The sequence below is a fragment of the Arachis duranensis genome, chromosome 4 (assembly GCF_000817695.3).
Source record: "Arachis duranensis cultivar V14167 chromosome 4, aradu.V14167.gnm2.J7QH, whole genome shotgun sequence".
Classification (NCBI taxonomy): Eukaryota; Viridiplantae; Streptophyta; class Magnoliopsida; order Fabales; family Fabaceae; genus Arachis; species Arachis duranensis.
The window spans coordinates 52,272,434-52,285,598 of record NC_029775.3 but is presented as its reverse complement, the minus strand read 5'-3'; the positions used below and the strand labels follow the sequence as shown (position 1 = coordinate 52,285,598).

At 39.0% G+C, this 13,165-nt stretch overlaps 1 non-coding gene across 1 annotated transcript; it reads right to left on the bottom strand.

The window, feature by feature from the left end:
* Positions 1-3,585: 3,585 nt before the first annotated feature.
* Positions 3,586-3,693, bottom strand: LOC127746831 (small nucleolar RNA R71). Its single transcript, XR_008008643.1, has one exon. It is a non-coding gene; the product is annotated as a small nucleolar RNA R71 (small nucleolar RNA).
* Between the last annotated feature and the right edge of the window lie 9,472 nt (positions 3,694-13,165).

Sequence of the window (13,165 nt, the reverse complement as noted above, 5' to 3'; positions counted from 1 at the left end):
GAAGAAAGTGCTATTTGAGCTGAGCAGAAATTGGATTTGGAATTTTGATGAGTGGATAATTTGTATGCTTTTTGGCATTGTTTTTAGCATGTTTTTAGTATGTTTTAGTTAGTTTTTATTATATTTTTATTAGTTTTTAGTTAAAATTCACTTTTCTAGACTTTACTATGAGTTTGTGTGTTTTTCTATGATTTCAGGTATTTTCTGGCTGAAATTGAGGGACCTGAGCAAAAATCTGATTCAGAGGCTGAAAAGGACTGTAGATGCTGTTGGATTCTGACCTCCCTGCACTCGAAGTAGATTTTCTGGAGCTACAGAAGCCCAATTGGCGCGCTCTCAACTGCGTTGGAAAGTAGACATCCTGGGCTTTCCAGCAATGTATAATAGTCTATACTTTGCTCGAGATTTGATGGCCCAAACAGGCGTTCCAAGTCAGCTCAAGAATTCTGGCGTAAAACGCCGGAACTTGCACAAGAATGGGAGTTAAACGCCCAAACTGGCATAAAAGATGGCGTTTAACTCCAAGAAGAGTTTCTACACGAAAATGCTTCAATGCTCAGCCCAAGCACACACCAAGTGGGCCCGGAAGTGGATTTTTACTCATCTTTGTAAACCCTAGCTACTAGTTCTTTACAAATTAGACCTTTTGATCATGTTTTTATGATTGAACCCTCTTTGGGAGGCTTGCCATTCGGCCATGCCTAGACCTTGTTCTTATGTATTTTCAACGGTGGAGTTTCTACACACCATAGATTAAGGTGTGGAGCTCTGCTGTACCTCGAGTATTAATGCAATTACTATTGTTCTTCTATTCAATTCGGCATATACTTGTTCTAAGATATCACTTGTTCCTCAACTTGATGAATGTGATGATCTGTTCTACCTTAGATTGAGTGGATATCTCTTGGATCCCTTAATCAGAATCTTCGTGGTATAAGCTAGAATTGATGGCGGCATTCAAGAGAATCCGGAAGGTCTAAACCTTGTCTGTGGTATTCTTAGTAGGATTCGAGGATTGAATGACTGTGACGAGCTTCAAACTCGCGATTGTGGGGCGTTAGTGACAGACACAAAAGAATCACTGGATTCTATTCCGACAACCGACAGCCGAATAGCCGTGCTGTGACAGAGCGCGTTGAACATTTTCACTGAGAGGACAGGACTGTAGCCATTGACAACGGTGATGCCCAACATACAGCTTGCCATGGAAAGGAGTAAGAAGGATTGGATGAAGACAGTAGGAAAGCAGAGAGACGGAAGGGACAAAGCATCTCCATACGCTTATCTGAAATTCACACCAATGAATTGCATAAGTATCTCTGTCTTTATTTTATGCTTTATTCATAAATCATTCATAACCATTTGAATCTGCCTGACTGAGATTTACAAGATGACCATAGCTTGCTTCATACCAACAATCTTCGTGGGATTGACCCTTACTCGTGTAAGGTTTATTACTTGGACGACCCAGTGCACTTGCTGGTTAGTTGTGCGAAGTTGTGATAAAGAGTTGAGATTGCAATTGTGCATACCATGTTGATGGCGCCATTGATGATCACAATTTCGTGCACCAGGTTTTTGGCGCCGTTGCCGGGGATTGTTTGAGTTTGGACAACTGACGGTTCATCTTGTTGCTTAGATTATGTATTTTTCAGAACTTTTAAGAATGAATTCTAGTGTTTCAAGGTAATGTTTTCATCATCACCAAAGATGATTGATTTTCATCAATTTAGCTCTTGAATGCAATGTCCTGCTGAAGCTTGGCTAGCCATGTCTAATTCCTTTAGACTAAAGCTTTAGACTAACATTGCATGATTCCTGGAATTTTTATTAAAAATTTTGAATTTCTTTATTTTCTTCTCCATATAATTTTCGAAAAAAAAAACCAAAAAAATTACAAAATCAAAAAAAAAAACCAAAAATATTTCTTGTTTGAGTCTAGTGTCTCATTTTAAGTTTGGTGTCGATTGCATGTTTCTGTTCTACTTGCATTGTTCATGTGTCTTCATTGATCTTCAAGTTGTTCTTGAAGATTTCATTGCTCTGATCTTTAAATTCTCTTGTTTTGTGTATTTTGTTGTTTCTCATATGCATTCTCAATTTGTTAGTGTCAGTAGTATACAAACTTTTAAGTTTGGTGTCTTGCATGCATTGTTTATTTGATTTTAGTTTTTCATGTTTAGTTACATTTTGATTGTTTATTAAAAATCCAAAAAAATTTTAATTTGTGTCTTTTCAAGTCAATAATACAGAGAATTGAAGATTTAGAACATACAGCAGAGGAATTACACAAAAAACTGGCGTTTAAACGCCAGCCAGGGTGCCTGGCTGGGCGTTTAACGCCCAAAAGGGGTGAGTTTTGGGCGTTAAACGCCAGAATGGATACCATTCTGGCCGTTTAACGCCAGGATGGCACAAGAGGGAAGATTTTTTTAATGCAGATTTTTTTTCAAGTTTTCAAAATTTTTCAAAATCAAATCTTTTTCAAATCATATCTTTTCAATCATATATTTTCAAAATCAATTTCTTTCCATTTTCAAAAATACTTGCTAACAATTAATGATTTGATTCAACATTTCAAGTATGTTGCCTTTTCTGTTGAGAAAGGTTTAATATTTGAATCATATCTTTTCTTGTTAGCCAAGTCATTGATTTTAAAAATCAAATTTTTTTAAATTTTTTTTCAATCATATCTTTTTAATCACATCTTTTTCAAAATAAGTTTTCAATTATATCTTTTTGATTTCTAATTTCAAAATCTTTTTCAAAAATCACTTAATTTCTTTCCCACTCTTAGTTTTCGAAAATCATCAATCAATTTTCAAAATTCTTTTTCAAAATCTTTTAACTTATTTTCGAAAATTTCTTCCCCTCTTCTCACATCCTTCTATTTATGGACTAACATGTAAAATTCGAACTCTATCCTTCTAAGTTCGAATTCTTCTACGTCTTCCTTCTATTTTTCTTTTCCTCTAACACCTCAAGGAATCTCTATACTGTGACTAGAGGATTCCATATTTTCTTGTTCTCTTCTCTTTCACATGAGCAGGAGCAAAGACAAAAGCATTCTTGTTGAGGCTGACCCTGAACCTGAAAGGACCTTGAAGCGAAATGCTAAGAGAAGCTAAAGCACAACTCTCTGTAGAGGACCTAACAGAAATCTTCAAACAAGAAGAAGACATGGCAGCCAAAAACAACAACAATGCCAACAATGCAAGGAAGGTGCTGGGTGACTTTACTGCACCTACTCCCGACTTCTATGGGAGAAGCATCTCTATCCCTTCTATTGGAGCAAAAAACTTTGAGCTTAAGCCTCAATTAGTTTCTCTAATGCAACAGAATTGCAAGTTTCATGGACTTCCATTGGAAGATCCTCATCAATTTTTAGCTGAATTTTTGCAAATCTGTGACACTGTCAAGACCAATGGGGTTGACCCTGAGGTCTACAGACTTATGCTATTCCCTTTTGCTGTAAGAGACAGAGCTAGGATATGGTTGGACTCACAACCTAAAGAAAGCCTGAACTCTTGGGAAAAGCTAGTCAATGCCTTCTTGGCAAAGTTCTTTCCACCTCAAAAATTGAGTAAGCTTAGAGTGGATGTCCAAACCTTCAGACAGAAGGAAGGTGAATCCCTCTATGAAGCTTGGGAAAGATACAAACAATTGATCAGAAAGTGTCCTTCTGACATGCTTTCTGAGTGGAGCATCATAGGTATCTTCTATGATGGTCTGTCTAAACTGTCCAAGATGTTATTGGATAGCTCTGCTGGAGGATCTCTTCATCTGAAGAAGACGCCTGCTGATGAGCGGATAATTTATACGCTTTTTGGCACTATTTTTAGTATGTTTTTAGTACATTTTAGTTAGTTTTTAGTATGTTTTTATTAGTTTTTATTTAAAATTCACTTTTCTGGGCTTTACTATGAGTTTGAGTGTTTTTCTGTGATTTTAGGTATTTTCTGGCTGAAATTGAGGGTCCTGAGCAAAAATCTGATTCAGAGGTTGAAAAGGACTGCAGATGCTGTTGGATTCTGACCTCCCTGCACTCGAAGTGGATTTTCTGGAGCTATAGAAGCCCAATTGACGCGCTCTCAATTGCGTTGGAAAGTAGATATCCTGGGCTTTCCAACAATGTATAATTGTCCATACTTTGCCCGAGATTTGATGGCCCAAACCGGCGTTGCAAATCAGCTTCAGAATTCCCAGCGTCTAACGCCGGAACTGGCATAAAAATTGGAGTTAAACGCCTAAACTGGCATAAAAGCTGGCGTTTAACTCCAAAAAAAGTCTCTACACATGAAAGCTTCAATGCTCAGCCCAAGCACACACTAAGTGGACCCCGGAAGTGGATTTTTACGTCATTTACTCATTTATGTATACCCTAGGTTACTAGTTCACTATTAATAGGACCTTTTGACATTGTATCTACACCTCACGACACATTACACGTTTCTTATTGTATCTTCTACGGCATGAGTCTCTAAACCCCATGGTTGGGGGTGAGGAGCTCTGCTGTGTCTTGATGGATTAATGCAATTACTACTGTCTTTCATTCAATCACGCTTGCTTCTATTCTAAGATATCACTTGTTCCTAAACCCGATGAATGTGATGATCTGTGACACTCATCATCATTCTCACCTATGAACGTGTGCCTGACAACCACCTCTATTCTACTTTAGATTGAGTGAATATCTCTTAGATTCCTTAATCAGAATCTTCGTGGTATAAGCTAGAACTGATGGCGGCATTCAAGAGAATCCGGAAGGTCTAAACCTTGTCTGTGGTATTCTGAGTAGGATTCAAGGATTGAATGACTGTGACGACCTTAACTAGGAGAATCAATAACACTATCTGGATTCTGAGTTCCTGGAGAAGCCAATCATTCTGAATTTCAAAGGATAAAATGAGATGCCAAAACTGTTCAGAGGCAAAAAGCTAAAGCCCCGCTCATCTTTGAAGCTTGTTATAGTCATTCAATCCTTGAATCCTACTCAGAATACCACAGACAGGGTTTAGACCTTCCGGATTCTCTTGAATGCCGCCATCAATTCTAGCTTATACCATGAAGATTCTGATTAAGGAATCTAAGAGATATTCACTCAATCTAAAGTAGAACGGAGGTGGTTGTCAAGAACACGTTCATAGGTGAGAATGATGATGAGTGTCATGGATCATCACATTCATCAAGTTGAGGAACAAGTGATATCCTAGAATAGAAGCAAGCGTCATTGAATGAAAAACAGTAGTAATTGCATTAATCCATCAAGGCACAGCAGAGCTCCTCACCCCCAACCATGGAGTTTCGAGACTCATGCCGTAGAAGATACAATAAGAAACGTGTAATGTGTCATGAGGTACAGATACAATAGCAAAAAGTCCTATTTATGGTGAACTAGTGACCTAGGGTTTACAAAAAAGAGTAAATGACGTAAAAGTCCACTTCCAGGGTCCACTTGGTGTGTACTTGGGCTGAGCATTGAAGCTATCATGTGTAGATACTTTTTTGGAGTTAAAGCCAGCTTTTGTGCCAGTTTGGGCGTTTAACTCCAACTTTTGGGCCAGTTCCGGTGTTAAACGCCAGGAATTCTGAAGCTGATTTGGAACGGCAGTTTGGGCCATCAATTCTTGGGCAAAGTATGGACTATTATATATTGCTGAAAAGCCCAGGATGTCTACTTTCCAACTTAATTAAGAGCGCACCAATTGGGTTTTTGTAGTTCTGAAAAGTCCACTTCGAGTGTAGGGAGGTCAGAATCCAACAGCATCTCCAGTCCTATTTCAGCCCCTGAATCAGATTTTTGCTCAGGTCCCTCAATTTCAGCCAGAAAATACCTAAAATCACAGAAAAACACACAAACTCATAGTAAAGTCCAGAAAAGTGAATTTTAAATAAAAACTAATAAAAATATAATAAAAACTAACTAAAATATACTAAAAACATACTAAAAATAATGCCAAAAAGCGTATAAATTATCCGCTCATCACAACACCAAACTTAAATTGTTGCTTGTCCCCAAGCAACTGAAAATCAAGTAGGATAAAAAGAAGAGAATATACTATAGACTCCGAAATATCAATGAAACTTAGCTCCAATTAGATGAGCGGGACTAGCAGCTTTTTGCCTCTGAACAGTTTTGGCATCTCACTTTATCCTTTGAGGTTCAGAATGATTGGCATCTATAGGAACTCAGAATTCAGATAGTGTTATTGATTCTCCTAGTTAAGTATGTTGATTCTTGAACGCAGCTACTTTATGAGTCTTGGCCGTGGCCCAAAGCACTCTGATTTCCAGTATTACCACCGGATACATACATGCCACAGACACATAACTGGGTGAACCTTTTCAGATTGTGACTCAGCTTTGCTAGAGTCCCCAATTAGAGGTGTGCAGGGTTCTTAAGCACACTCTTTTTGCTCTGGATCATGACTTTAACCGCTCAGTCTCAAGTTTTCACTTGACACCTTCACGCCACAAGCACATGGTTAGGGACAGCTTGGTTCAGCCGCTTAGGCCAGTATTTTATTCCTGTGGGCCCTCCTATCCACTGATGCTCAAAGCCTTTGATCCTTTTTATTTTACCCTTGCCTTTTGGTTTAAAGGGCTATTGGCTTTTCTGCTTGCTTTTTTTTTGTATTCACTGCTTTTTCTTGCTTCAAGAATCTATTTGATGATTTTTCAGATCCTCAATAACATTTCTCGTTTTCCATCATTCTTTCAAGAGCCAACAATTTTAACATTCTGAAAACAACAAATTCACAAGACATATGCACTGTTCAAGCATTCATTCAGAAAACAAAAAGTATTGTCACCACATCAAACTAATTCAACTAGTTTCAAAGATGAATTCGAAATCGTGTACTTCTTGTTCTTTTGTGATTAAAAACATTTTTCATCTAAGAAAGGTGATGGATTCATAGGACATTTATAACTTTAAGGCATAGACACTAAGACACTAATGATCATGTAATAAAGACACAAACATAGATAAACATAAAGCATAAAAATTTGAAAAACAAAAAACAAAGAACAAGGAAATTAAAGAACGGGTCCACCTTAGTGATGGCGGCTTGTTCTTCCTCTTGAAGATCTTATGGAGTGCTTTTGAGCTCGTCTATGTCTCTTCCTTGTCTTTGTTGCTCTTCTCTCATAGCTTTTTGATCTTTTCTAATCTCATGGTGGATGATGGAATGCTCTTGGTGCTCCATCCTTAGTTATCCCATGTTAGAGCTTAATTCTCCTAGGGAGGTGTTGATTTGCTCCCAATAGTTTAGTGGAGGGAAGTGCATCCCTTGAGGCATCTCAGGGATTTTATGATGAAGAATTTCCTCATGCTCTTGTTTGCTCCATCCTTTTCTTAGTGATGAGCTTTTGAGATGAATCTCTCCATCTCCCAAACTCAGAGGTGGAAGCTTTTGCCTTCCCTTTCTTCTTTCTAGAGGTTTCTCTGGCCTTAAGTGTCATACATGGTTATGGAAAAACAAAAAGCAACACTTTTACCTCACCAAACTTAGAAGGTTTGCTCGTCCTTGAGCAAAAGAAGAGAAGAGGGAGTAGAAGAAGAAGAAATAGAGGAGATGGAGAGGTATTGAGGTGATTGGTGAGTGGGTGAAGAAGGGAGAGAGTGGTAGGGTAAGTGGGGATCCTGTGGGGTCCACAGATTCTGAGGTGTCAAGGATAGCTCATCCCTGCACCAAGTGGCGTGAAAAATGCCCTTTTCTGCCAATCCTGGCATTAAACGCCAGGCTGCTGCCCATTTCTGGCATTTAACGCCAGCTTCTTGCCCATTCCTGGCGTTAAACGCCAGTCTGGTGCCCCTTTCTGGCGTTGAACGCCCTGAATGGTGCCAGACTGGGCGTTAAACGCCCATTTGCTACCCTTACTGGCGTTTAAACGCCAGCAGGTTTTTCCTCCAGGGTGCACTATTTTTCTTTCTGTTTTTCATTCTGTTTTTGCTTTTTCAATTGATTTTGTGACTTCACATGATCATCAACCTACAGAAAACATAAAATAACAATGGAAAATAGATAATATAACATTGGGTTGCCTCCCAACAAGCGCTTCTTTAATGTCAGTAGCTTGACAGTGGGCTCTCTTGGAGCCTCACGGATACTCAGAGCATGATGATGGCCTCTGAACACCAAACTTAGAGTTTGGTTTTGCCCTCCCAACACCAAACTTAGAATTTGAATGTGGGGGCTTTTTTTGACTCTGTATTGAGAGAAGCCTTTCATGCTTCTTCCCTTTCTTGTCTGCAAAACATGGTACTTTCTGAATGGCGAAGAGTTGCTCATCCGGAAATGTTTCAGAGATCTCAGTAGGAGGGTGGGGCGCTCCTGCTACTGGTTCTATCCGGGACAGGTGATTAGCTACTTGATTCTCTATTCCTTTTCTGTCTCTTATTTCTATATCAAACTCTTGCAGAAGTAACACCCATCTTATGAGCTTGGGTTTTGAATCCTGCTTTATGAGTAGATATTTAAGAGTAGCATGGTCAGTGTACACAATCACTTTTGATCCTACTAGATAGGATCTAAACTTGTCAATGGCATAAACCACTGCAAGTAACTCTTTTTCTGTAGTTGTGTAATTCTTCTGTGCATCATTTAAAACACGGCTAGCATAATAAATGACATGCAGAAGCTTGTTATGCCTCTGACCCAACACTGCACCTATGGTATGCTTACTGGCATCACACATTAGTTCGAATGGTAATGTCCAGTCTGGTGCAGAGATGACTGGTGCTGTGACCAGCTTAGCTTTTAGAGTCTCAAACGCCTGCAGACACTCCTTATCAAAGATAAATGGCGTGTCAGCAGCTAGCAGATTACTCAGAGGTTTGGCTATTTTTGAAAATTCCTTTATAAACCTTCTGTAGAATCATGCATGCCCCAGAAAGCTTCTGATTGCCTTAACATTGGTAGGTGGTGGTAATTTTTCAATTACTTCATCTTTAGCTTAATCCACCTCTATTCCCTTGTTTGAAATTTTATGCCCAAGGACAATCCCTTCAGTCACCATAAAGTGACATTTTTCCCAGTTTAAAACTAGGTTGGTCTCTTGGCATCTTTTCAGAATAAGTGCTAGATGGTTAAGGCAGGAGCTGAATGAGTCTCCAAATACTGAAAAGTCATCCATGAAGATTGCCAAAAATTTCTCTACCATATCTGAGAAGATAGAAAGCATGCACCTCTGAAAGGTTGCAGGTGCATTACACAGACCAAAGGGCATCCTTCTGTATGCAAATACTCCAGAAGGACATGTGAATGCTGTTTTCTCTTGGTCCTGAGGATCTACTGCATTTTGGTTGTAACCTGAATAGCCATCCAAAAAGCAATAATATTCATGACCTGCTAGTCTCTCTAACATCTGGTCTATGAATGGTAAAGGAAAATGATCCTTCCTTGTGGTTGTATTGAGCCTTCTGTAGTCAATACAGATACGCCACCCTGTAACTATTCTTATAGGAACCAGTTCATTATTTTCATTATGAGCCACTGTCATGCCTCTCTTTTTGGGGACAACGTGGACAGGGCTCACCCAGGGGCTATCAGAAATAGGATAAATAATCCCAGCCTCTAGTAACTTAGTGACCTCTTTCTGCACCACCTCCTTCATGGCTGGATTTAGCCGCCTCTGTGGTTGAACCACTGGCTTAGCATCATCCTCCAATAGGATCTTGTGCATGCATCTTGCTGGGCTAATGCCCTTAAGATCACTTATGGACCACCCAAGAGCTGTCTTGTGTGTCCTTAGCACTTGAATTAGTGCTTACTCTTCCTGTGGATTTAAATCAGAGCTTATGATCACTGGAAAAGTGTCACCTTCTCCCAGAAATGCATATTTCAGGGATGGTGGTAGTGGCTTGAGCTCGGGTTTAGTAGGCTTATCCTCTTCCTGAGGAATTTTCAGAATTTCTTTTATTTCCTCTGGTTCGTTCAGGTCAGGCTGAACATCTTTAAAAATGTCCTCTAACTCTAATTCAAGACTCTCATTCATATTAACCTCTTCCACCAGAGACTCTATAATATCAACGCTCATACAGTCATTTGGCGTATCTGGATGCTGCTTAGCTTTGACAACATTCAACTTAAACTCATCCTCATTGACTCTCAGTGTTAATTCCCTTTTTTGGACGTCAATGACGGTTCGTCCAGTTGCAAGGAAAGGACTTCCTAGAATGAGAGTTGCACTCTTGTGCTCCTCCATTTCTAGTACTACAAAGTCAGTGGGAAAGGCAAATGGCCCAACCTTGACAATCATGTCCTCAATTACGCCTGATGGATATTTAATGGAGCCATCAGCAAGTTGGAGGCATATTCGGGTTGGTTTGACTTCTTCAGCCAAGCCAAGCTTTCTGATAGTAGATGCAGGTATTAGGTTGATACTTGCCCCAAGATCACATAGAGCTTTCTTGGTACAAGTACCCTCTAATGTGCATGGTATCATAAAGCTTCCAGGATCTTTAAGCTTCTCTGGTAAGCTCTTTAATATGACTGCATTGCATTCTTCAGTGAGAAAAACTTTTTCAATTTTTCTCCAATCCTTTTTATGACTTAAGATCTCTTTTATGAACTTAGCATAAGAGGGTATTTGCTCAAGTGCCTCTGCAAATAGAATCTTTATTTCAAGAGTCCTGAGATAGTCTACAAAGCGAGCAAATTGTTTATCCTGTTCCGCTTGGCGAAGTTTATGAGGATAAGGCATCTTGGCTTCATACTCTTCAGCCTTAGTTGCTGCAGGTTTATTTCCTACAGAAGTGGTTGGAGAAGCCTGCTTAAGAGGGTTGTTATCAGCACTTGCAATTGTCTGACCCCTTTGTGGCATTTGAACGCCAGGATTGGGTACTTTTTGGACGTTTAACGCCAGATTGCAACCCTTTTCTGGCGTTTGAATGCCAGAATTGGCTACCCATTGGGCGTTTAACGCCACTTTCTTACCCTTTTCTGGCGTTTGAATGCCAGAATCATTTCTCTCTGGGCTCTTACTGTCCTCAGAGAGATTTTGGGTAGTGGGTGGGTCATCCTCTGTCAGTTGTTCCTTTCTTAGCTTTCTGCTGCTTTGAGTTGATACATTCAATGTCTTCCCGCTCCTTAATTTAACAGCTTGGCATTCTTCTGTTATCTGTTTAGATAGTTGCTGTCTTTTCTGATTTAATTGTGCTTCCATGTTCTTGTTAGCAATTTTAGTTTCTTGGAGCATCTCTTTAAATTCTGCTAACTGTTTTGTCATCATGAGTAATTGCTGATTAAGCTCAACAATCTATTCTTGAGGATTAGGATCAGTAGTTACTGCCATAGCTTCTTCTTTTATAGAGGGCTCACTGCTTGAGTATAAATGTTAATTTCTAGCAACCGTATCTATGAGCTCTTGAGCCTCTTCAATCGTCTTCCTCATGTGTATAGATCCACCAGCTGAGTGGTCTAGAGACATCTGAGCTTTTTCTGTAAGCCTATAGTAGAAGATGTCTAACTGTACCCACTCTAAAAATATTTCAGAGGGGCATTTTCTTAGCATACCTCTGTACCTCTCCCAAGCATTATAAAGAGATTCATTATCCTCTTGTTTATAGCCTTGGATGTCCAGCCTTAGCTGTGTCATCCTTTTTGGAGGGTAAAATTGATTCAGAAATTTGTCTGATAACTGTCTCCATGTTTTTATGCTTGCTGTGTGTTGGTTATTCAACCACCTCTTAGCTTGATCTTTTACAGCAAATGAAAATAGTAATAATCTGTAGACATCCTGATCTACCTCTTTATCACGTACTGTGTCAGCAATTTGTAAGAACTGTGCCAAAAACTCAGTAGGTTCTTCCTGTGGAAGACCGGAATACTGGCAGTTTTGCTGCACCATGATAATGAGTTGAGGGTTTAGCTCAAAGCTGCTTACTTTAATGGGAGGAATACAAATGCTACTCCCATATGCAGCTGTAATGGGGTTAGCATATGACCCCAAAGTCCTTCTGGACCGCTCAATTCCACTTAGGTCCATGATGGAGAAAGGGAAATGATATGGATTCACAAGTAAAGTATAAAATATATATTTTTTTAATTAAAAATGACCGAAAATAATAAAATAAATGGAAAAGAAAATAAAATAAAATTTCGAAAACTAAAAGAAAATAAAATCAAAGCAAATTGAAAACTAGGTTAAAAAGATTTTGGAATTAACAATTAAAAAGATATGGTTGAAAATTGTTTTGAAAAAGATATGAGTGAAAAGATATGATTTTGAAAATTAATGCAAAATTTCGAAGATTTAAAGGAGAATACAAAGAAGACACCAAACTTAGAAATTTTTAGAAAATCACACACAAATTTTCGAAAACCTAAAAAGGAAAACACAAAGAAGACACCAAACTTAGAATTTTTAAAGATCAAGAAGGGACTAAGAACATGCAAATTTGAAAAATTAAAAGAAAACAAAAGCATGCAATTGACACCAAACTTAAAATATGAAACTAAACTCAAATAAAAGACTCTAAACCAACAAAAATAAAACTGTCCTAATCTGAGCAACAAGATGAACCGTCAGTTGTCCAAACTCGAACAATCCCCGGCAACGGTGCCAAAAACTTGGTGCACGAAATTGCAATCACACTTTTGCAATTCCACACAACTAACCAGCAAGTGCACTAGGTTGTCCAAGTAATACCTTACGTGAGTAAGGGTTGATCCCACGGGGATTGTTGGCTTGAAGCAAGCTATGGTTATCTTGTAACTCTTAGTCAGGATATCAATAATTCTCAGAGTTTAATTGTGAAAAGTAAAAGAACATGAAATAAATACTTGTTTTGCAGTAATGGAGAACAGGTTGAGGTTTTGGAGATGCTCTATCTTCTGAATCTCTACTTTTCTGTTGTCTTCTTCTTCATGCACGCAAGGCTCCTTCCATTGCAAGCTGTATGTAGGGTTTCACTGTTGTCAATGGCTACCTCCCATCCTCTCAGTGAAAATGTTCAATGCGCTCTGTCACAGCACGGCTAATCATCTGTCGGTTCTCAATCAGGTTGGAATAGAATCCAGTGATTCTTTTGCATCTGTCACTAACGCCCAGCCCTCAGGAGTTTGAAGCTCGTTACAGTCATTCAATCCTTGAATCCTACTCAGAATACCACAGACAAGGTTTAGACCTTTCAGATTCTCTTGAATGCCGCCATCAATTC